The sequence below is a fragment of the Macrotis lagotis genome, chromosome 4, assembly GCF_037893015.1.
Source record: "Macrotis lagotis isolate mMagLag1 chromosome 4, bilby.v1.9.chrom.fasta, whole genome shotgun sequence".
NCBI classification, from domain to species: Eukaryota; Metazoa; Chordata; class Mammalia; order Peramelemorphia; family Peramelidae; genus Macrotis; species Macrotis lagotis.
The window spans coordinates 265,953,704-265,977,061 of record NC_133661.1 but is presented as its reverse complement, the minus strand read 5'-3'; the positions used below and the strand labels follow the sequence as shown (position 1 = coordinate 265,977,061).

At 35.2% G+C, this 23,358-nt stretch overlaps 1 pseudogene; it reads right to left on the bottom strand.

Moving 5' to 3' along the window:
• Positions 1-6,461: 6,461 nt before the first annotated feature.
• On the bottom strand, positions 6,462-8,126 carry LOC141520407 (myotubularin-related protein 9 pseudogene; annotated as a pseudogene).
• Positions 8,127-23,358: the final 15,232 nt, after the last annotated feature.

Sequence of the window (23,358 nt, the reverse complement as noted above, 5' to 3'; positions counted from 1 at the left end):
GATTGTGGTAAAAATTGATAAGAAGATAAGAAAAGCCCACTGCACACCTAGAGAAAAAGACACAATAGCTTGCTGTGAAAATACCTGCCATCTATTAAATCATATGTAATATGCATATTTTGTCAAAACACATATGCTGTGAATCTATTTAAATTTCTCAAAAGGCAGAAGTTGTCTCCCTGCCTTTTTATTTTCCTTTCTTTGGACAGTACTGGTGCCAAGGATATAAATCAGCCTCTGGCATAATTGGAACAGTATAAATAAAGGAAGTCAGCAAGTCAGATCTATAACTTTGGGATAAGAACTGGTTCTTAGATCTGGGTTGTATTGAGGCCTGAAGCAAGACCATTGCTGCTGCTCTCCCTATAGAGATGGATCTCTAACAGCAGGGCAATATAGTACTATGAATGGCAAGCTGACATTCTCCTAGGGTTAAAGCTGTTGCCAATCATTTTACAAAGGTGGAAGGTCTGAAAGGAAAGATCATACTGACAATTAGTTCATCTACAGACAGATTAGGATTTATGGGGTTGTTGCATTCTGTCATTAGATATCATATGCTGGTACTTGCCTGACATTGATGAGATGTCATGGTGTCTCAATGATATGGGAGGAAGACTTAATTTAAGAACAAGAGGCTGATTCAACAGCCAATAGTCCTGTTTCCTATCAATCAGGTCATGGGGTAGAACAGTTCTGTAAAGGTAAGTGAGAAGGATGCCTTGCCCAGGATAATCCTCACTATAATAAATATAATTGTGCAACTCATGATAATAACTTGATTGATCAAGATGGTTCTCTTTGATACTAAAAGACTAGTAATAGTAGGGGTAGTAGAGTAGTAGTAGTAGTAGTAGTAGTAGTAGTAGTAGTAGTAGTAGTAACAGTAGCAATAGCAGTGGTAGATTTTCTAAAGAATCAAACTGAGTGGGCATGTTGTGTACTTTTCTAGGGAGGCCATGGGTATGTGAATAATATATTACTTTTAAAAATTATTTTTAAAGACAATCACATATTTTAAATATATATATATATATATATATATATATATATATATATATATATATATATATATTTAAGGTGAGGAATCAGGCTAGTGATCAGGGGAATGCATAATAAATTTTATGTTTTTTTAACAAATTTGATGCAATTAATCCTTCTATGAAATTGTAAAAACTCATTAGTACCATGTTTAAAGGACAATGCCAACTATGATCATCACTACCTCCAAGAAGATATGTGGAGTCTTTGGGAATAGTTTCATGTCAAAAGTTCCCTTTTCTGAAATCTGTCAGATCAGACCATATCTCTTCTTCTTTCTCTCTAACCCTTCAGTTGAAGCTTCTCACCTTTCCCCCCTGATAAATGGAAGAGAGAAAGAGAGAGGAAACAATCTTCCTTCTCCCCTAGAGATAATGAAGGCAAGGCAAAGTACTAATGCTTGCTGACCCCAATTTCCTATCTGGTTTCTGCCTTTATGCTCTCTTTCTGAGTACCAACTAGAGACTGGATACCTGATAGCACATTTCCCCATTATAAGATATGGCAGAAACTGGACCCATGAGAGATTCCTTGCAGAAGCACCTATCACTTTGCATAAACAGATAGTACTCATGATCCCTAGTTTCATACAGAAAAGATGAGATTGTGAATTCCCCAGCAGCATGTACTAGACTCTCGCTTTAGAACCCCCAAAAAGGGAGAATTTCTGGGTAACAAGTTTTATGTTTGCTTCATGGAAACCCCCTAATACAAGAACTCCCAAGATCCAGAGTTTGAGGATTGGATCTTATAGAAAGAAGATTTGTACACGTAGTATAGACAAAAAAAAAGATAAACTTTATAAAGCACTTTTTTAAATTTTAAGGAATTATATAAGCCACATAAAGACTATTATTATTAGAGCCTTTAAGAACCCAATGTCATCTTAATATCTCCATAAAATTTGTGGGATAGGGAATGACTTAAGTTATAAAATGCACTCCAATATTGAAAAATCATTTGTAAATGGGAGACAGATGATTCAAAACCCAACTCTACTAGGATTATGGTCTTAGAAAAATAGTTTAACCTTTTTGATCCTTAATTGCTAGCAAAATGAAGAGAATACTTGTACAGGCTTGTGGTTGAGAAGATCAAATATGTATTTACATGAAATATTAAGTGCATGTGTGAGTGTGTGTGTTTGTGAATGTGTGTGTGTATCTTTTATTTAGACACAGTAAGAAAGTACTCAGATATATGAGTGATAAAGTTGATAGAAAATCAACTTGGGAATCAGGAAGATTTGGGTGCTAGCCAAATCAGAGTTTTAATAACATATACTGACTCTGTGGGTATGAACAAATAATTTAAGGGCAAGAACTTCAGTGATCTATGTGGATTTACTTTATATTTTGCTACTTTGCTAAAATTATTATTTCAACTAAAGTTTTGGTATTACTTCTCAATGAATAATTCTATCTATATTCACTTTTTAGCTATTTTATTTTTTTCTGAAAAATTATACATTTAAAGAACATATTCTAGTAATGGGCCTCATCTAGTGAAGTCCCAGTGATAGCTTAGAGATAACATTTTTGTCTTGTGTTAGAACTTTAAAGTTCAATTTTATTATTAATAGCATTCTTTAAGAATTTGCATGTATACATTTACATATTTGTGTATTTATGTATATATATATGCATATAAGTCTTTGGGTTCATTACTATCTCCTCTCCTGGATAACCTCCATGATATTTTGAGTGTCTTAACTCATTCTTCCTATTCTTTGTGGATAGCTCCTGATTTCCCTTTTCATTTTCTTTCTTTTTTTTTTCTGGATACCAGCCTTTTTATTAGTTCTGCTATCCTGAGGGCAAAACCAGTCTTCCCACTATTTGATATTGATAAGATGGAGAATTACATAAAAACATGACCAAGGGAATATCTCAATATTAGCAAAAAAGACAAAATCACTATAGGTGTACCTCAAATGGACCAAAGGAAAAAACAACAAAAAATTTTATCACTTATATCAGATGTGTTGCATGGCCTTCCAATACTTTTCACAGGCCTCATATTAACAGAGCAAGGAACAAACTATTTTAGCAACTAGATCATTTTCTGACCAGGAGAGAGAATGAATCCAGACTGATAGATAAGGAATAAGCATTTTTCTTTCTTATAGAATTCATTAAAGTTTTCATTTCAGGTAATTAAAAGGATTATTCAACTCTTCTTTAAATGATTTTAAGGGCATTCATGTGACAGACTGGAGACATTTACTCTTATTTAAAAGATGTCAATGGACTTCCAAAATCTACCACATTTCATCAGTTAAACTGAAGTCACCTGAGATCCATATATTCTTATTAATTCAGACCTCAGTCCAAAGATTACAAAGGAAACTTCCCCAACTTGAGATTATAAACATATATAAAGACCATAGCTGTCTAACACTGTTTATCTAACTTGCTTTTAAAACTTAAGAATGAACTGAATTTAGAAGTTATTTAATATTGTTAATTTTTAATTTGACAATAAAGCTTACAGTTTCTGCATAACTGCCTCAAATGTACAAATTTTGCGAAGGCAAAAAATCTCATTTTTATACACAAATATATATATGATGGCTTTTTCATGGAAAAAAAATCATAATTTCAGCTCTAATTTAACCAATCCTATGTTTTCCAAATCTATATAATTATCTGCTAATTACAAATGACAATAATGGACTCAATAATGTCACAGAAGTTCTCTCTCTTAGAAAATCATAAAGACAAGTTGATTTTAAAAAATCAGGATTTGGAGAGCTGATTAATTGGGGGATGGTGATTATGAGTAGAAATCATTCAGTTTGAGGACAGGAATAAGAAATTGCCTTAAATGTGAGCTAAAGGATTTTTTTGATGTACTGAAAGACACATTTGCTTTTTAATTTATTTCCCTTTCATACACTTTTAAATTCAACTAAAAATTATAAACCAGCACCTTCAATATAAATGACTAGTGAAGTTATTATCCATTACACATGAAAATATCTCATGTAATATCAGCCTAGATGAGAATTAGGGGAACTTGTTAAGTGCAGTTCTCTATCTTTGTCTAAAGTCTTTTAAAAGCACTCATATTCTACAAGCACATTCTAACAAGTTCTACCTTTTTGTTTGTTCTTCTTAATAATCAGAGGTAATTATTTTATAGTATGTTTTTCATTTAGCTGGAAGACAGTTCAGTTGGTTCTAACATACTCCTTAGATTTTGAAATTTCTATCTGCAAATGTATCCTACATTGCACAAATCATACAACAGCTTTACAATCCTCATGTGCTAGCACCTATTTTCAGGAAAAGAAAGGGAGTAGATTTTATATGTTCCTTACTATTATAGCACTCTGGCTCAGACATTCATTACACTTGCTCACCAGGGATGATGATGTGTCATGCTCCTATCACTAGGACCTAGCAATAAACACCCCCTATATCTATGTAGTTCCTGTGGACCACATGTTGTATTAACCATTTTTTTTAAGTTTTTGCAAGGCAATGGGGTTAAGTGGCTTGCCAAGGCCACACAGCTAAGTAATTATTAAGTGTCAAGAGGCCGGATTTGAACTCAGGTACTCTTGACTCCAGGGCCCGTCATCTATCCACTGTACCACCTAGCTGCCCCCATGTGTTAACAATTTTTAAGAAATCACTAAGAAATCTCCTGATGCTCTCCCTTCTAAGTGAATTTGAGGAGAAAAAAGTCTCTTTGAAAGAAAGCGAAAGCTGGGTTTAGATATGTTTGGAAAGTAGCAGGTCATTCTCAGACTTCAAAAAAATTTTCCTCCTATCTCTGCTTCCAAATTTTATATACATACACATATATACACTGTACATAACTGGCTCTAAATTCCATAATCTTTTAATGAGGCCTTTTATACCTTAAGGTTCACAGCTATAGTCACAGAGGCCAGTCATTCTAAAATATCTATGAGGAATTTCTCACTTAAGACAGCTTTTTAAATTACTGCTTAACCAGCCAGAGGAAGGAATGAAAAGAGTAGAAACTTCTAAAATGGTCGGATGTTTTGGATGAGGTGGGGAGAAGCAGCTTGTATTTGCCAGTTTTCTAGGGCTACTGTGGTCACAGATTTACATTCCAGAATGGAGAGTAAAAAGTTTATCTTTTCTTTTATAACATACGTTAGCACTAAATCTGGATTATGGTTCAGCACTCTACATTAAAACAATTTTGTATATAGGTATGACAACGCATTGGTATTAAAGCATAATCTTTCACAGTGCCCTCTCAAATATTAATAAGTACTAATAATTTTGCTAAACAAAATTAACATTGAAAAAATTTCCCAACAAATTTTCTAGAATTGACCAAAAGAAAAAACTGAAACTACAATAAATAAGTCATTAATGCTTTTCTGTAACATTGGAAAATTTTTTTAATCTACTAAATTTCTTAAATTTAAAATGTGGTACTATATCACAGTCTCATATTTTGTTCTTCCTTAAATCACATTTGCCTAACATAGAACACGGACAAGTTAGCACAGTCAAGACAAAAATGCATTGTGATAAAAACCACCGTAAAAATTGTAACCTTAGTATTAGTCAACTCCTATTCTTTAAAAAAATAATAACCCAGTGCAAAGAGAACATCAGAAAAGGGCAGTGCATCACTGGTTAAAGGTAACCATTTTTGACAATGTAAATTATGATATTTTTCCTTTCTGGCCCTCATACGTTATGTTCATTTCTAGAAAGTATGGCCAAGGAACTTCAAAGCAAAAACTCAATGTCAATATTGAACGTTCTTCCATCTCTGATTTAGTGTTCATTCTTCAATAAATTTAATTCTTAAGAGAAATTCCCTTAGACTATGTGGCTTCTCTTTCAAAGGCAACTGTCCTACAACAATGAAATGATGGCATTACTATAGTTATCTTTTTCCTTTCTTGATAAACTGAATGTAGAATAAATTTATCTTTGTCAATCTGAATTATGCCAAAAAGTGCAAACCATTTTTTTAAACAAAGGCCATCATTTGAAAAGATGTATCAAACCAAATAAGCCTTGATTTGCCACTCCAGGTTTGAAAACCCATGTCTTTGCACTTGAAGCATTCAGAAGACTGATATCAAAACCCAAACCAAAATCAAAAGCTAAATAATCTTTTAATTAGATGGACTTTCACCTTTTGTCCATAGCTAGCCATCCATAATATTTAAATTAAATTAAGCTTAAATGTAAGTGGTCCATAATATGAATGACATAAAGTGAAGCAGCCTAAGAGGCCTTATTTAAGATAAATTATGGTTGTAGATTTCATCAGTGAAGTGTTGAGAAATCTAACACATCAGATCAGTCTCACCATTTAAGATACTCCAATTTTCAGTGTAAAGATGAACCACAGGAAAACAGGAGAAAGAAGCCTAAAGGGAAGGAAAGAGATGGAAAAGACTCCAACTATATGTCAAAATGAGATAGCTTAGGGGCTTTCTTGCATCCCATCTTCTGTTTCCAGCTCTGCCAATTGCCTTCTAAGGGTATTTACTTTTGCCTGTAATTCCTTGTTATATTCAATGATATTAATCATTTCTTCATAGGCTTCATCCAGATACTTAGAGGATCTGTTCCATCATAGGAATACACTTTCCCATAATTGAAGACTCTGCAGAGCAACTGAAGGCCAGATGACAAGGCTATTTGCTTCAAAAAGAGGATTAATGAACTTGCTCATTTCACTGGGTCTGTTGACCCAGGACCACAGGGACATGGTTTTCTGCTGTAGTTTCAATTTACACCTTTCACTTTCATTGTTGCCCAAGAAGGTCCCAAACTGTGAGGCATAAGAATGCTCAAAGAGCAAGATGAGGAAATGTTCATTAAATTCAAAGGAGCAAGGGAACTGGTGCAGGATTTGCCACACGCAGTCTAAGAAAAGAAAAAACACAGGTGCTTCCCACTTCTGCTTACTGTTGGAGTAGGCTGCCTGGGCACAGCGCTGCTGGAAGGGATGGCTTGCCTGTAGCCACTCTCTCTCTACAAGAGCCTCAAAACCACGGATCGTCCTACATCTTGATTCTAAGATGATCTGGGCCAGGGAGGTAACCTGAAGCGTAGAATCAGTTCCTTCTGTTCCATGAATCAATACCGATGCTCCTTCCCTGTCAATACACTGAGCAGCCAGGCAGGCAGCAGTTAGAATCTCTTTGATGTGAGTCAACCAATTAGAGGCCTCTAATTTGCTAAACCACCGGTCCATGTTATGTGATTGGTCATTACAGGCTTCTACAAGTTTGATCAAGCTCTCTTGAAGAATATGATATCTCTCAATGGACTTGTGAATTCCTCTCCACTGAGGATAATGAGCTTCCTGCTCAAAACCACCCCCTTTAGCTCTAGCTTGCTGAGCCACATTTAGAGATCGGGTGTCAATAATGTAGCCTCGTTTTCCTGCACAAAGGGTAGCATTTATAAGTCTTTCATCTTCTTTACATCGTCTCCCATTGGTGCCTGTGAGTGGCTGACTACTCCGGATAATCACCATTCCATTTTTTTTTATGGTAATAACTAAGTACAGGGAAACGCCCACCATGCCGAAAGGTAGCCACTTTCCTAAGGGCCTCATCATCAATGCAACTGGGCACAGTAACGATTGGAGGGTAAGAGGGACAAACAGCAAAATCCTTATTGACATAACTCAGCCTCCATTCATTGGTTAGTGAGGAGAAGAGCTCAAATTCTCTCTCAGGAAGAAATGTATGCCAACCATCTTCTACCACTTGAAACATAGGTTGGTAAAAGAATGGATACATCAGAGTGATGGAGTCCAAGGTTGACAATGCCTCAATGGAACTTGCAATATTCAAACATTCTTCCATTCCAGGAATGTCCAACTGAATAATCCGAAGATCTTTGCATTTTATGATTATGGTACCCAATGAGCCTACAAACCGCTTCTCGATGGAGTCGATGTTGGAGTGCAGCAGACACAGCCAGCTCCTCCGAGTTGTCCTGCCAGGAGGACAGGATGAGGTGGTGGCCCGTCAGGCACAGTGTCCCTTCCACGGCTGGGTAGAAGGGCCTGTGCAGCACCGCGTTGTCCACCCGCAGCGTCTTGATCAGCTCCGCAAACTCCATCCCGGCCCCGGGGCCCAAGAAGGCGAGGCGGGGCCTGGCCCGGCCTGCCTCAAGGCCTGCCTCAAGACCCGCATGCCCGCTCCAAGCCCAGGCTGGGCCGGCAGCAGGCCACGTGCCCCCTTTTCATTTTCATTTGAAGACATTTTAAACAGATGGACAAAACTCTGAGAAAGTGGGGTTTGAAAATATTTAATTATTTTCTCATTTTTGTTCTTTCTTATAAAATTTGACATTAATTATTAACTTTGCTTTTTAAAATCTATTTTTGGACTAATAGAAAGGAAGACAGATTTAGGAAAGTGGTGGTCAGAAACAAAACACTGGTGAGGAGGGACAGAGTCAAATAGGAGAAAATAGAAAGAAGGAAATACACAGTAATTATAACTATGAATATGATCATGATCAGAATCCTACAATATGTTCTTTTTAATAAAAGGATTTGAAGCTTCTGGCCAAGATGGCAGAGAGAAGAGAAGATAGGCTCTGTGTTAAGGTCTCATGATCTTCCCTCATATATAATATGAAACAAAACTCTTAACAGAATTCCTATTAACAAAACCCAGAAAGAGAAGCTAGAAGAACATCTACCTCAAAATTTGTCTTCCAGGATTGTGGGTGAGCTGGGCACAGAAAGCAGACTCTGCTGGGAGCACAGGAAGGGGTGAGAAACTGAGAGCATGACTAGCATGATCAGCTGTGAGGTGAACCAACTGGGGAGCAGATTAATTAACTGTGAGACTGACAGTCTGAGGCTTACCAGAAGGCCTGGAGGATGAATTCCAGTGTGGGACAGTTGCAGACATGGATCCCTGGGTTCCTCTGGTTAGGAGGAAGTCAGATCTGTACCTTCATTTCAGCTGAAGCCTCATCCCACAACACAATCACAGGGCATGTCCCCCAGGCACAGATATGAGCATCAGAGGTTCTTCATCTGTGAATAGGGAGAGTAATTACCTTGCTCCAGGGCATAGCCCACCATTGTTTAAAGATAAAAATATTCAGGAGATACAACCAGCCCCTCCAGGCCAAGGGAGAAGGCCTCAAATAAAGGTCACAGTCACCAGAGAAAGCAACCAGCACCCCCTACTAGGTGGTTCACTTGGAGTTACTAAACCTAGTGAGTAAACCCCCTAGGGATCTCACCATCAAACATTTGTGAAGCAACACCTCCCCTAACACAAGATCAAAAGAAAAATGAAGAAAGGCCAGCAGAAAGGAGGGTCCATAGAAAAGTTCCTAAAAGAAAAAGACCCTAACTCAGAGAGACCTAGAACCTCTTAGGAGAATGTGATTTGTTCTCCAGCACAGAAAGATTTCCTTAAAGAAATCAGGAAGGAGTTTAAAAATCAATTGGATCATTTGACAGAGAAAATTAATACCTCACAACAAGAAAACAAATGCTTGGAAAATACAATTGGACAAATGCAAAAGGAAAATAATTCTCTTAAAACTTCAATTGGTCAAATGGAAAACTATCTCAAAAATAGAATTGACCAATTAGAAAAGGAGTTGAAAAAGGTAAATGAAACAAAGTTCTTCTCTAAAAAAAAGATGGAGTCTGTGAAAGCTAATGACTTCATGAGACAGCAGGAGCCTGTTAAACAAAACCAAAGAGAAGAAATATAAAATGCTTCATAAGCAAAACCAATGACCTTGAGAATAGATTGAGGAGGGACAACCTGAGAATTATTGGTCTTCCTGAAAATACTGAAGAGAATAAAAGCCTGGATTTAATATTACGGGATTTAGTGATGGAAAATTGCCCTGATATACTAGAACCAGAGGACAAAATAGTTATTAAAAGAATATGTCAATCCCCTCCTGAAAGGGATCCCAAAATGAAACCGCCAAAGAATATTGTGGCCAAATTCCAGAGCTATTAGATAAAAGAGAGTATCCTGCAAGGAGCCAGAAAGAAACAATTTAGATGCCAGGGAGGCACAGTAAGGATTATATAGGACCTGACTGCATCAACATCAAGGGGGAAAAGGGGACTGGAATGCCATATTCAGAAAAGCAAGGGACCTTGGATTGTAGCCAAGAATTCATTATCTGGCAAAACTGAGCCGACACTTCCTGGGCAAAAGATGGACATTTAATGAAATAGAAAATTTCCAAGTTTTCATGATGAAAATGACCAGGGCTTAATAGAAAATTTGGACTTCAAATAGTAGATGCAAAACACACATGAATTGCTATAAAAAGAGGGAGAGTGATAAAAAAAAAGAAAAACTGCTATCCAATAAGATGAAACTGGCTATATCCCACTATACTGGTGGGAGAACTTAGCCTTCCACTCTCAGACTTAGATAACTCTAACCATAAAATAAACAAGTAGGAAGTTAACAAGGTAAATACATTGTTAGAAAAATCTAAGTAGGATAGACCTTTGGAGAAAATGGAATGTGAATAGAAGGGAATATAGTTTTTTTTTCCTGCACTTACACAAAAATTGACCATGTACTAGTGCATAAAACCCCAATAATCAGATGAAGAAAGGCAGAAATAGTGAATATATCATTCTCAGACCATAATGCAAAAACCATCAATAATGGGTCAGAGAGAGATAGACCTAAAACTAATTGGAAACTAAATAACCTCATTTTAAGGAATAAATAGGGGGGCAGCTAGGTGGTGCATTGGATAGAGCACCAGCCCTGGAGTCAGGAGGATCTGAGTTCAAACTCAACCTCAGACACTTAATATTTGCCTTGCTATGTGCCTTGGGCAAGTCATTTAACCCAATTGCCATGCCCCAAAAATGAATGGATTAGACAATAAAATATAGAAAGAATTAATGATTTCATACTGGATAATGGAAATAATGAAACAACCTGCCAAGATCTATGGGATACAGCCAAGGCAGTTGATAGGGAATACATTATATCTTTAAGTGCTTAAACAAATAAATTAGAGAAAGAAGAAATCAACAAATTAAACATGCAACTAAAAAATTAGAGAAAGAATAATTTAAAACCCCCAATTAAATGCCAAATTAGAAATTCTAAAATTTAAAGGAGAAATTAATAAAATCAAAAACTAGAAAATTATTGAACTAATAAATAAAACCAAGAGTTGGTTTTATGAAAAAACAATTAAATTGATAAACCTCTGGTAAACATGAGTTTGAAAAAAGAGAGAAAAAAACAGATTGATAGTAGCTTAAATGTACAATGTAAACTCACTACCAATGAGGAGGATATTAAAGTTATAATACAGAATTATTTTGACCAACTATATGTCAATAAATTTGACAATCTAAGTGAAATGGATGAATATTTACAAAAATATATGTTGGCCAGGGTAAATTAAGAGGAAATTAAATACCTAAATAACTGTATCTCAGAAAAGAGACATTCAATAAGCCATTATTGAACTTCCTAAGAAAAAATCTCCAGGGCTGGATGGATTCACAATTAAATTCTATCAGACTTTTAAGGAACATTTGGTAACAATTCTATATAAACTGTTTGGAAAAAATAGGTGAAGACAGAACTCTAACAAACTCTTTCTATGACACCAATATGGTGCTGATGCCTAAACAAGGAAGAGCCAAAACAGAGAAAGAAAATTATAGACCTTTCTCCCTGATGAACATAGATGCAAAAATGTGAATTAAAATCTTAGCAAAATGATCACAAGTTATCACTAGGATAATACACTGTGACCAAGTAGGATTCATCCCAGGAATGCAGGGTTGGTTCAATATTAGGAAAACTATTAGTATAATCAATTATATCAACAACAAACCTATCAGAAATTATAGGATCATATCAATAAATGCTGAAAAAGCTTTTGACAAATTACAGCACCCATTCTTTGGAGTTTGAACAGTGACTAAAGACTATTACCTTTAATTTAAAAATAAAGCATTATCTTATTATGTACTTTTGCTATCTCTTGTACTTTTGTTCTTCCTTAAGGATATGATTTCTTTTTCATCACATTAATCTTAGATCAATGAATACCATGGTAACAATGTAAAGACTAACAGACTGGCTTCTATGGTTGGAGGGAGGGATTCAAGATTAGGGAAAAAATTGTAAAATTAAAAATAAATAAAATCTTTAATAAAAAAATCAAAATGGGGGTGGCTAGGTGGCATAGTGGATAAAGCACCGGCTTTGGAGTCAGGAGTACCTGGGTTCAAATCTGGTCTCAGACATTTAATAATTACCTAACTGTGTGGCCTTGGGCAAGCCACTTAACCCCATTTGCCTTGCAAAAAAACCTAACAAAATGGATTTGAAACAGCGAGGTACACACAAAATAAAGATTAAAGGCAAGAACACAATATATTATGCTTCAGTTTGGTATTAAAAAAGCAGATCAAGATCTCAGACAAAGTAAAAGCAAAGATAAATGTAATTAAAAGAGTAAAGGGAAGAAACTACATCTTGCTAAAAGATAATAATGAGGTATTATCAATCCTATACTTATGTGTACCAAATGACGTAGTATTCAACTTACTGAAGTACAAGTTAAATGAGAAACAGGGGGGAATCATAAAATTATACTAATAGGGAACATCATCCTTCCCCCTCTAGTTAAATTTAATCACAAAATAAACAAGAAAAACCAGAATTATAGAAAAGTTAGATATAACAAATCTTGGAAGAAAATTGAATAGGTGTAAAAAAAGAAATATACCTTTTTTTTTCAGGGTTACATAGTATTTACACAAAAATTGACCACATATTATGGCATAAAAAGTCACAATTAAATGAAGAAAGGCAGAAATATCAAATACATTCTTTTCAGATCATAATGCAATAAAAATTAAGTTTAATGAAAGGTCATGGACAGATAGATTAAAAATTAATTGGAAATAAACAATCTAATCCTAATGAATGAGTAGGTCAAACAACAAATGATTAAAAACTATCAACAATTTCATCATAGAGAATGAAAATAATGAGATAACATGCACAAATATATGGGAATCAGCCATAGTACTTCTTGGGGGAAATATTATATTCCTAAACACTTACATCAATATAATAAAGAAAGAACAGATGAATTAATTGAGTATATAACTAAAGAGCTAGAAAAAGAGCAAACCTAAAAATCCAGAAGTAATTATCAAATTAGAAATTGTAAAACTCAAAGAAGAGATTAATAATATTGAAAACAAGAAAATTATTGAACAAATAAAGAAAACTAAGACTTGGTTTCATGAAAAAAATAAACTTTTTTTGCTTAATTTAATTAAAAATATAAAGAAGAAAACAAAATTACCAGTATCAAAAATGAAAAGGGTGAATTTGCCACAAATGGGAAAAGAAATTAAAGTAGGGATGCACTGACAGAAGAGGGAAGGGAGAGGATGAATAGGGGAAATTATCTCAAAAAAATAGAGATGCGCAAGAAAGAACTTTTACCATGGCGGGGGAGGGGGGAGATGGAATGGATAATGTCAAACCTTACTCATCAGAATCACTTCAAAGAGAGAGTAATATTTACAAACAATGGGAAATGACAGAGCAATGGAATAAGAGAGGGTATGACAGATAAAAGAAAGAAGTAGCTAGAAATAAAGATTATAATTTCCAATGTATTCTGTTATTCCTTTTCATTTTATGGGTAAACTCATCCATTCAAATGCAGTTATTTTACCTTATTTCTTTCCCTTTATCCTTCCTTTTCTCTTTTTACCTTGTCCCTCTTCAAAAGTCTGTGTTGCTTCTGATCAGAGTCTTGCATAATCTGCCTTCATTTTTGTCACTTTTCACTCCTTTCTCTCATCCTTAATCTATTTCCTTGCTGCCTAAGACAGATTTCTATCCTCAATTAAGTGTTTGTGTGTGTGTATGTGTGTATGTATTCTTCCCTCTTTCAGTGAATTATATTGAGTGTGAGATTCCAAGCATTGTCAACCACCCCCACCCTACCCCCATTTTCCCTTTCTCTATAAAAGGGGTCATCTATTTTTGCAGAAGAAAATTTTCCCAATTCTATGTCTCCCTTTCTCCTTCTCTCAGGAAATCCTTTGGGCAGCTAGGTGGTGCAATGGATAGAGCACCAGCCCTGGAGTCAGGAGTAACTGAGTTCAGATCCAGCCTCAGAAACTTAGCTGTGTACCCTTGGGCAAGTCACTTGACCCCATTGCCTTGCAAAAAACAAAATTAAAAAAACCTTAAAAAAAAAAAGAAAATCCTCCATTCCAGTTTTAAAAATCATCACAGCATGGTCAACTTGCACTTCTGCCCTCTGTGTGTGTGTGTGTGTTTGTGTGTGTGTGTGTGTGTGTGTGTGTGTGTATCTTATGTATATTATGATTTTCTACATAGGAATTTAAAGAGTTTAATGAGTTTCTAATTTCATTTTCATATTTACCTTTTTATGCTTCTGGAGTCTTTTGTTTCATTGTCAAATTTTCTATTCATCTCTGGTCTTTTCATCAAGACCATTTGAAAATCATCTATTTCATTAAATATCCATTTTTTCTCTGAAGTATTATGCTCATTTTTACTGGGTAAGTTATTCTTGGATGTAAGGATAGTTTCTTTGCCTCCAGGGACTATCCCAAGCCCTCTGGTACTTTAATGAGGAAGATGTTGAATCTTGTGTAGCTCTGATTATGGACTCATATTATTCGAATTGTTTCTTTCTGGCTGTGTCCTATATTTTCTCCTCAACCTGGGAGTTCTGGAATTTGACTACAATATTCCCTGAGGTTTCATTTTAGAATCTCTTTTAGGAGGTAATTGGTGGATTTTCAATGAATTCAAAGTGATAAAGTAGATAAAGTAACAGACCTGACTTCAAATTTGACCCCTGATAATTACTACCTATGTGATCCGGAGCAAGTCATTTTACCCTGAATGCCTCAGTTTCCTCAACTGTAAAATTAAATGGGAAAGGAAATAGCAAGCCCTCCAGTTTTCTTTATCAAGAAAACACCATATGGAGTCATAAAGAGTCATATTTGAATGAAATGACTGAATGACAACTTGATGGAGTCAAAGAACCACCTTTAACAATGATATCTTTGGTTAAAGTAAGAACTAACAAATGAAAAAGTTGAGAAGTTATTGATGGTCTTTAGAGAACAGGAGAGGGACCACAGATTAGAGAAGTATCCTGATTTTTCAAAGGCTCAAAGGTACCAGAGTGACCCATGCAACATAAAAATGATTAAAAATAAAATTTACATTTCTCTCTCTCTTTATAGATATGTTTGTGTGTATAAAACATCATATATGTATATATATATATATATATATATATATATATGTATATATATATATGATTTGTGGAAAGTAAGAAAAAGCACACACATAAATACACCCACATTTAGACACCTATGTATGCATGTATGCATCTATATAGGACCTGGCCTACTCTATCTAATGTCTCTGAAGAAACTAGGATTTTTCCTTTTGTAGAGAGTATGGAAATAGCCATTACTGGATCATGTTTTAGTACTTTCTTTCTCCAAAAGGTGGCATTGGATTAGAATTATAGCTATCTATTAAATAACAGCTATTAGTTCTAAGGTTCTTCTTTGCACTGGAACTATTACTAGGTCTCTTTCTTTCCTGCATAAAAGTACCAATATTCATCTTTTCTTTGGAACTGTGACCAGGGCCTCTGCTTTCTTGTGACCAACCATAGGCAGTCCTCATCCTGAAATATGAGGCAGATGTGCATATGGGCAATAGAGTTATCAATTAGCATCTAGTACCAACAAATGGTCCCCTGAAATCCCTTTTTGACCATTTGTTCAACCACTTTACCATATTTGGGAAGAGCTTCTGAAGTTGCTGTTGTAGGCTGCACTGCCACTGCCAAAGTCCACTGGTATTGTTGCCTTGTGCTCTAGGATTGTTCCCACACTGGTGTTACAGATCTTATCTGCTGACCTATTAAGTTGTCTTAAGCTAGAAAAATACTTCACCCTGTTCTTCATTGGCTTTGTCAATTCAGAAATGGATTTGCGACATTATTTTCAAGTTTTCTAGAAGATAATATTGAGAGAAGTAAACTGATTTGTTATCCCTACTCTATCATCTTGACTCTGCTCTCTTAAGCCAACATTAATATAAGAATTAGGTACTATTATGAAATTTTCCCCTCCTCTTGAAAATGATTCACTTTTAGGTTAATCTCCAGGTGTGAGGGAGTTTATGATTGCATTGTCAGTAATCATCAAAAGACATCTCTCTCTGGAGTGAAGATTTCTGTGTCTTCCTATGTACATCAGTATTTAAGTAGATAGACATGGGCACCATCTATTACATCTGTTTACTCTTCTTCCTGTATTTCTTGAGTTTTTTAATGAAACTTTTTAACTCTTTTTTATCTGGAGAATAGCATTCTTATAAAGGTGAGTCTTTGAAAAGCAGACTTTCTCAAGACTTCAACTCTGAAGTGGCAACTTTCTGAAACTTTACTCCACTAACTTTTGGAATGTTTGAGAACCTTAATTATAACAATATAATTTTATATATATATATATATATATATATATATATAACAATAATTATAACAATTATAAAGAGGTACTTCTCAAACTTTAATACTGAAATATGAAATTATTGTATGATGTGTTCAGATACGAGGTGGGAAGATTTTCAAGACAAGTAAGTAACGTGAACTCATAATAATCCTTCTGCTTTCATAGATCATCTTTGTAGAAATATAAAACACACCCATATAATTTAAAAAAAAAGTTCTTGACACAAATATTTGCAAAAGAAAACCAGTAAATGAACAACAACAAACCAAGGAGATGGAGATTAGTGAGGTCAGGTATAACAGAAAACTTTTCATTTAACTGGTAAAAGCAAGAGTAGAAATGTCACCTATCTGTGTATTAGCTTGACTTGCAATTTCTAAACACAATTTCTCCATTATCAGACACTTTTCTATTAAGATTACATTGATCTAAAACCATCACAGCTAGTTAATGTAGGAGGTAAATGCTTTTAGGTCAGCAAAGGCTCAACCCAGATGAGTCATAACTACTCCATGGAGAACCACGAGTCATTATTGTTTTGATTCATGATCCCATTTCTTACTCTAATAAGTGAAAATAACCCAGAGCCAAACAAAGTTTAATATAATTTCACACTTTAAAAATAGGGTCAAAAAATGCTTTTAAAAAATGCTTAATGGTTTTGTTTCCCTTGAGAAAAGAAAAGGAAAAGCCAATATAGCACAGAGGATGTGAAATGTTCATAAAACCTAAATAGTTTGATTAAAAGTCCTATAAGGATCTTCAAAAATCTATGACAAAATTACCAACTTTTTATTATTGAAGAAGATATTTGCCCATTCTATAAATTTTTATGATTTCTTCCATTAAAAATGTCTTTGTCCTCCATTTAGAAATGGGAAGTGAGAAAGTGTTGGACTTCAAGTAGTGCAAAGTGGAGGAAAGTGTGTTGATTTAGAATGAGTGAACCTAGGTTCAACTTTGGGTTATGACACTTATATTTATATTACCTTGAGCAAATCAATTAGTTTCTCAGGTTTCAATTTACTCCCAAATAAACTGAAAAGTTTTATCTAAATGACCTCTAAAATCTCTTCTACTTCTAAATGTCTGATCTTGCCAGTAAAGAGAATTTGTGCTAGGCTTGCCCCTACTGTGCCTCTTGGGAAAATTATTTTGCTTTTGGGGGTCTCAGATTTCTCCTCTACAAAAATAAGACTACTGAACTAGATGATTTTTTCATTTTTTACCTACCTGTTCTCCAAACTTATCCATCATTTCCTTTGTTGTCAACCTGGATAATTTAAGAAAGCATGTTTGATATCAAAGATATCTTTGAAATTTGGTGGGACTTTCAGCTAGAATATTACTCTGGAAAGAGTCATCTTATTCAAGAGCAATAGAATAGAGAAATGGATAGCCCTATATATTAAGAAGATATAGATTAGAGTGAAATAAAGGAAATAGAAAAAAAGGAAAAATGATGGAAATTAAATGAGGATCAACAGAGGGAAAACAATAACAATATTGCATTTAGAATTAAATATGAATTCAGTAAACAAACTTGTCATGGAATTATGATTGTAGAGCAAAAAAACTTTTACTATCCAAATATATCTATTTCTTTTCAAGTAGAGCAGTTGAAAAAATCTTGAGTAGGACTAATGATAAATTCATTCATTCAATAGAAGAAAGCAAAAAGAAAAACTGATATTCTGAACTTTATTTAAGCCAATTCAGAGAAATTGGTTAATGAAATAGAAATTATGGCAACTTTGAGTGTTAGCTGTGATTTCATTATGAAGTTATTAGTTGGTAAAAAAAACTTCAAATATATAATGAATTATATTCTTTATTTTGGCATTTCTGGTTTAAAGAAAGGATTGGAAAAAAGACAGTTTAATATTTTGAAAGAAGAATTAGTTCCATAAGGATATGGGTGAAATCCTTAAGAAATAAATAGAACTCATTTAAATGAGAAGGAAAAATTTGAAAAGTCTAAAGTGGCAGCTTTGGTTGTGGAATGGATTCATTAACCTAGTCAAATTTTTTAAAGATATATAGAAGATTCATGTAAGATCAATTAATTGGGATATAATTGGGAATAACATGATCTTCTGCCAAGGACCCAGATGCCACACATTTATCCCAAATATTCTTCAAATTATGAGCTCATTAACTTTTCCCTGAGCATTCTCTTAACACTTGAAGACACTACAGGGAACTTAGAAATGTTAATTCAGTTATGTGATGCAATACCAAATCTGACTGAGGACCTACTGAAATTAGCTCATGGGAGGGATCTAGCAACCAAGGTTCATACACTGCTCAATTTACTTGTGAGTAAATTGAAACCCAGAATAATTCACTTATAAATATATTATGTGACAGAACAAGGAGTTGAACCCATTTACTCTAATTAAAAAAAATGTTCTTCTTTTGACCCTACTTCAGAATACCCTACAATACCCCTGCCATAGAATTTATTTTAAGAGTTCATACTTGAAAGTCGTTCTTTTATGTCCATATTCAGAAACAAAATTCATGAGGATGAACTTCCTTCAGGGAATCTTCCTTCCAACCTGTAATCCTTGAGTACTCTTCACCCTCTTGACAATTATTCAATACATGATCCATACATTCCATTCTTCTTTTCCCTTTCACTTTCACTTGATTACTGAATACAGTTTGTTGGAACATTGCCAGATCTTGCCAACCATATAGAATGTCACATAGAATTACCTGTAACCTAAGATGTCTAATTCTAATCCAGGCTCCAATGGAAAAATATAGTGTCTGAAACAAGGTAGATAAGAATATACAATACAGTAGTATTGTACTCCAATCATATCATACCTGGAGTGTTCTGAAGCATTGGATGGGGTTCAGGGTGTCACTGTTTAGGAAGGACCTTAATAAGATTGATACAATAAGAAGAGAATAGTTAAGAGTGAGAAAATCAGCACACCAATGAACTGATGAAAGTATTCCAAGCATTGTGTTAAGTACCTGGAATACAGATATATAAAGGAAAAGTAGTTATTTTTCCTCAAGGATTTTGCAATTAAATGGGGGGAGTGAGAAAACATACAAAAGAAAGTTGAAATGGAATAAAAAGAGATTAGAAGAAATGATAGAAAAATCCAGAGCAGTACTACTAGGTGGGAAAATTTAAAAATCAAGGTCCTGGTGTACTCTCCTTATATGGAGCCTCTAGGAGGAGTTCTTTGCCCTCTAAACAGAAGGGATGGATTCAAGGAGCAGATGGTGCGAGATGTGAACTCCAGGGCTGAAATAATCTTCCAGAAAGAAGAGGTTCTTAGGGCATGATGTAGAAGTTCAGAGAGATTGGTAGCAAGGTGGAAAATGAATAAATAACTAGAGACAATGATGAATACAGATTACTCAAAGAACTGCAGACATTTTTGTAACACTAGCTATCTTGATTCCCCCCCTCTGTCTGAGAGCCAGGTGTTTTACATTCCCCCCCTTTTCCAGGGTTCTCTGATATATTTAAGGAAGACTAGAAGAGGGATATCTAGGCTCTCTGACCTTGACTCCACCCCCCTATAATGTTATTCCCTTAAGTGTAAAGGATGGTTCCTCTGTACCCGAGCTTCATTTAACCACTAATAATTGGATTAGATTTTACAAACGAGTATGCAATTTCAAGTTATAATAACAAATATTTAAATTTATCCCCCAATACATGAGAACTAATTTACTTTCCCTTTTGGTACCATAGAAACTTCTAAGGAAATTTTCTAATTCATTTCAGTTCCTATATAGCACAAAGTCTTAGTTCTAAATTTGAAGTTCACCATAGGCTCTAGTCCCAGGCCCTCTAAATTCTCAGGACTTTCCTTTTGGTCTATCCAACTATACCACCTTGCCTGTATTCCTAATTTCAAGGTTTTCATCATGAAAATTCCAGTGATTAGTGGAGGAATCACCACTGGCACCTGAAATTGAGAAACAACACAAAATATACACAAAAGAACCATTTCTCTCTGGTGAAATAAAAGAAATGAGGAGAAGGTTGTCCTTTCTCTCAATTCAATTCATAGGGTCCCATACTATGGGTGAACTGTGATCTTCATGTTCTGGAGCCACCTGGAAAGAACACTAAGGAAAGGAAACATTATCTCCATCTGGTCAGTTTTAAACACAGACTGTTCTGATTAAACAACCAACAGAGAACTCCAACAATGTTGTAGGAAAGGAAAGGATGCAGAATTCCTACCTAATGGGAGATCTGGTCTTCATATAAGTCAACTTTCATTATCATAAAGAAGGATTTAGTTAGAGAATGAGACGTTTCTTCATAGAGATGTTATTGGGATTATGTTTGCTCTATTTTGACTCACATAACAGAACATGGAATGTAGAATGGGAAAGGCAGAGGATTGAAATATAATATATGGTCCAAAGTAGGAGAAGTAATGAGTTCCCTCTCACTAGGGATTTTGAAGAATTATTGGATGTTCAATCATCAGTTATACTGTAGAGGGGATTGTTGACCAGATTGAGTAAGTGGCCTCTGATGCCCTTGCTCACCTTGGAATTAAGCAATAGAAACTTCGGAAATCCCTGCAAGTTTGTGATTAGAAAAGGAAGAATATAATTTCATAGATGCTGAAGATACAAATTTGTCTTTAATGATACAAAGTTGTCTTTGAAATTGATTTGTAGGTTTGTAACTGATCTTAGGGTCATATCTCTTTTGTCAGAAGAAACCAGAAACTATTTAGTCCACCCTAACCCATGTTACAGATGAGTAAACTGAGGCTCTGAAAGAATACACAGAACCCCTCCAGAAAGAGACCCCAGAAGAAAAGCCCCAAGGGCTGTTATAACCAAATTTCAGAACTCTCAAATAAAGGAAAGAATACTGCAAGCAGCAAAAAAAGATAACAATTTAAATAAAAAGGAAACACAATCAGCCTCACATAGGACCTATCAGCCTCAACATTAAAGGATAGGAAGACCTGGAATACTATATATCAAAGGACAAAGGACCATTTACTATCCTGAAAGATTCAGCATATACTGCCAGGGGGGAAAAGATGGATGTTGAATGAAATAGAAGACTTTCATAATTTCCTGTCACAAACACCAGAATTGAACAGAGAATTCAGTCACCAAATAAGGTAAAAGGGAAGGGAAAAGCAAAACAAAACAAATGTTGATCAAGACAATCAAATTGTATACAATCCTAAAAGGGAAGTTATAAAACACTTATAATTCTTGACAACTTTACTTCTCTTAGGATAATTAAAGGGTCAAATACAATTGAAGTGATTGAATTTGAAGGATATGGGTGTAGCTGGGTCTTGTCTCTCCATTGAAGAGGTCCAAGATGGCATCACTATGTTTGAGACAAAAAGCCCAGAGGGAAAAAAGCATTATCCTTTGACCCACTTTAATTCTGCTGTGCTTACAAAACTTAGCACTTTCTCTGATGAGAGCACCTTAAACTGGGCAGGCCTGAGTCAGTGTCTGCCATAATATTCAATCTTTTGTAAAGTTCTCAAGTGAGACATTCAGAGCCTCCCAGAGCCCTTTAAGATTCTTGAATTTAATTAAATCAGGGTTTGTCTTACTATATTTCTGCTTTTATAAAATGCACCTTAATTTGGGGACCCAAAATTTGAAAAAAATGTATTACATAAAGTTATTGAACTCAAATATTATTCGTCATAAAATTCATACTACTCCTCATCACTGTCAAAACTCCCATCCATTAGCTTGTCTTCTTCTGTGTTTTATGATGAATCACTATCTTAGGGATAGGCTCTGACTACTATCCTGACTGTGGTCTGGTCTGGGGTTGACCACAACCACTCCTTGGGCAAGTTTGGTATGTGGATACATGCTTAATCTATTCTGTTTCATGAACTTCAAGTATCAATTGTGTCCTCCTTTGAAATCAGTAACTTCTCTTTCATCATCAATTCTTTTAGCTTCATCCTGAACCATTTTTGGAGACACAGGAATTCTAATTGCCCTTTGCTCTTCAATCCATATCTTCAATTCCCTTTCTAAATCAAGTCATTTGCTGACTTACCTATATGGTCTTCTTTTGTTCTAGCATTTTCAGGAGGGCTTATTCTTCCTGTAGCCAGTCTCGTGTTGCTTTCTCAGTTGGGGAAGACCAAATTGAAGTTCAGCTACACGATTTCCATTAACTTTTGCAAACTAGATCACTTCTTTGAGGGTTTTTTTTGCAAGGCAGACGGGGTTAAGTGGCTTGCCCAAGGCCACACAGCTAGGTAATTAAGTGTCTGAGGTCACATCTGAACTCAGGTACTCCTGACTCCAGGGCCGGTGCTCTATCCACTTCGCCACCTAGCCGCCCCTAGACTACATCACTTTTAACTTGAATTCAGCACTGTATGAAAATCTATTCTGCATCATTCTGGGAAGCATGTGGCAAAACATAAACTAATATATAAGTAACAAATTGGAAATGATGAGCACAAAGACAACAAGACTGAAACAGCAGGAAATGCAAGTGAAAAAAAATTACAAGCACTGTATAAGATGTTCACAGTTTTTAGACCCTAAATTTTTCAGGAAACGGTTTGTCTTATAAAAGAGGGAAATACAGTAATCCTTCTTTCACTTAACAAGGGGTTAAGTACCCTAGGGAAGAGGGCATTAAAGTGAGACAGAAAGTAGACCTAGGGTGAGGGGCACAAATAGTTCAAGAAATGATTTGACTTTGGATGGTACTTTGGTTCATGAGGAGGACTGTGTGTCCTTGGAGGGAACTTGAAAATGTAGTAGGGT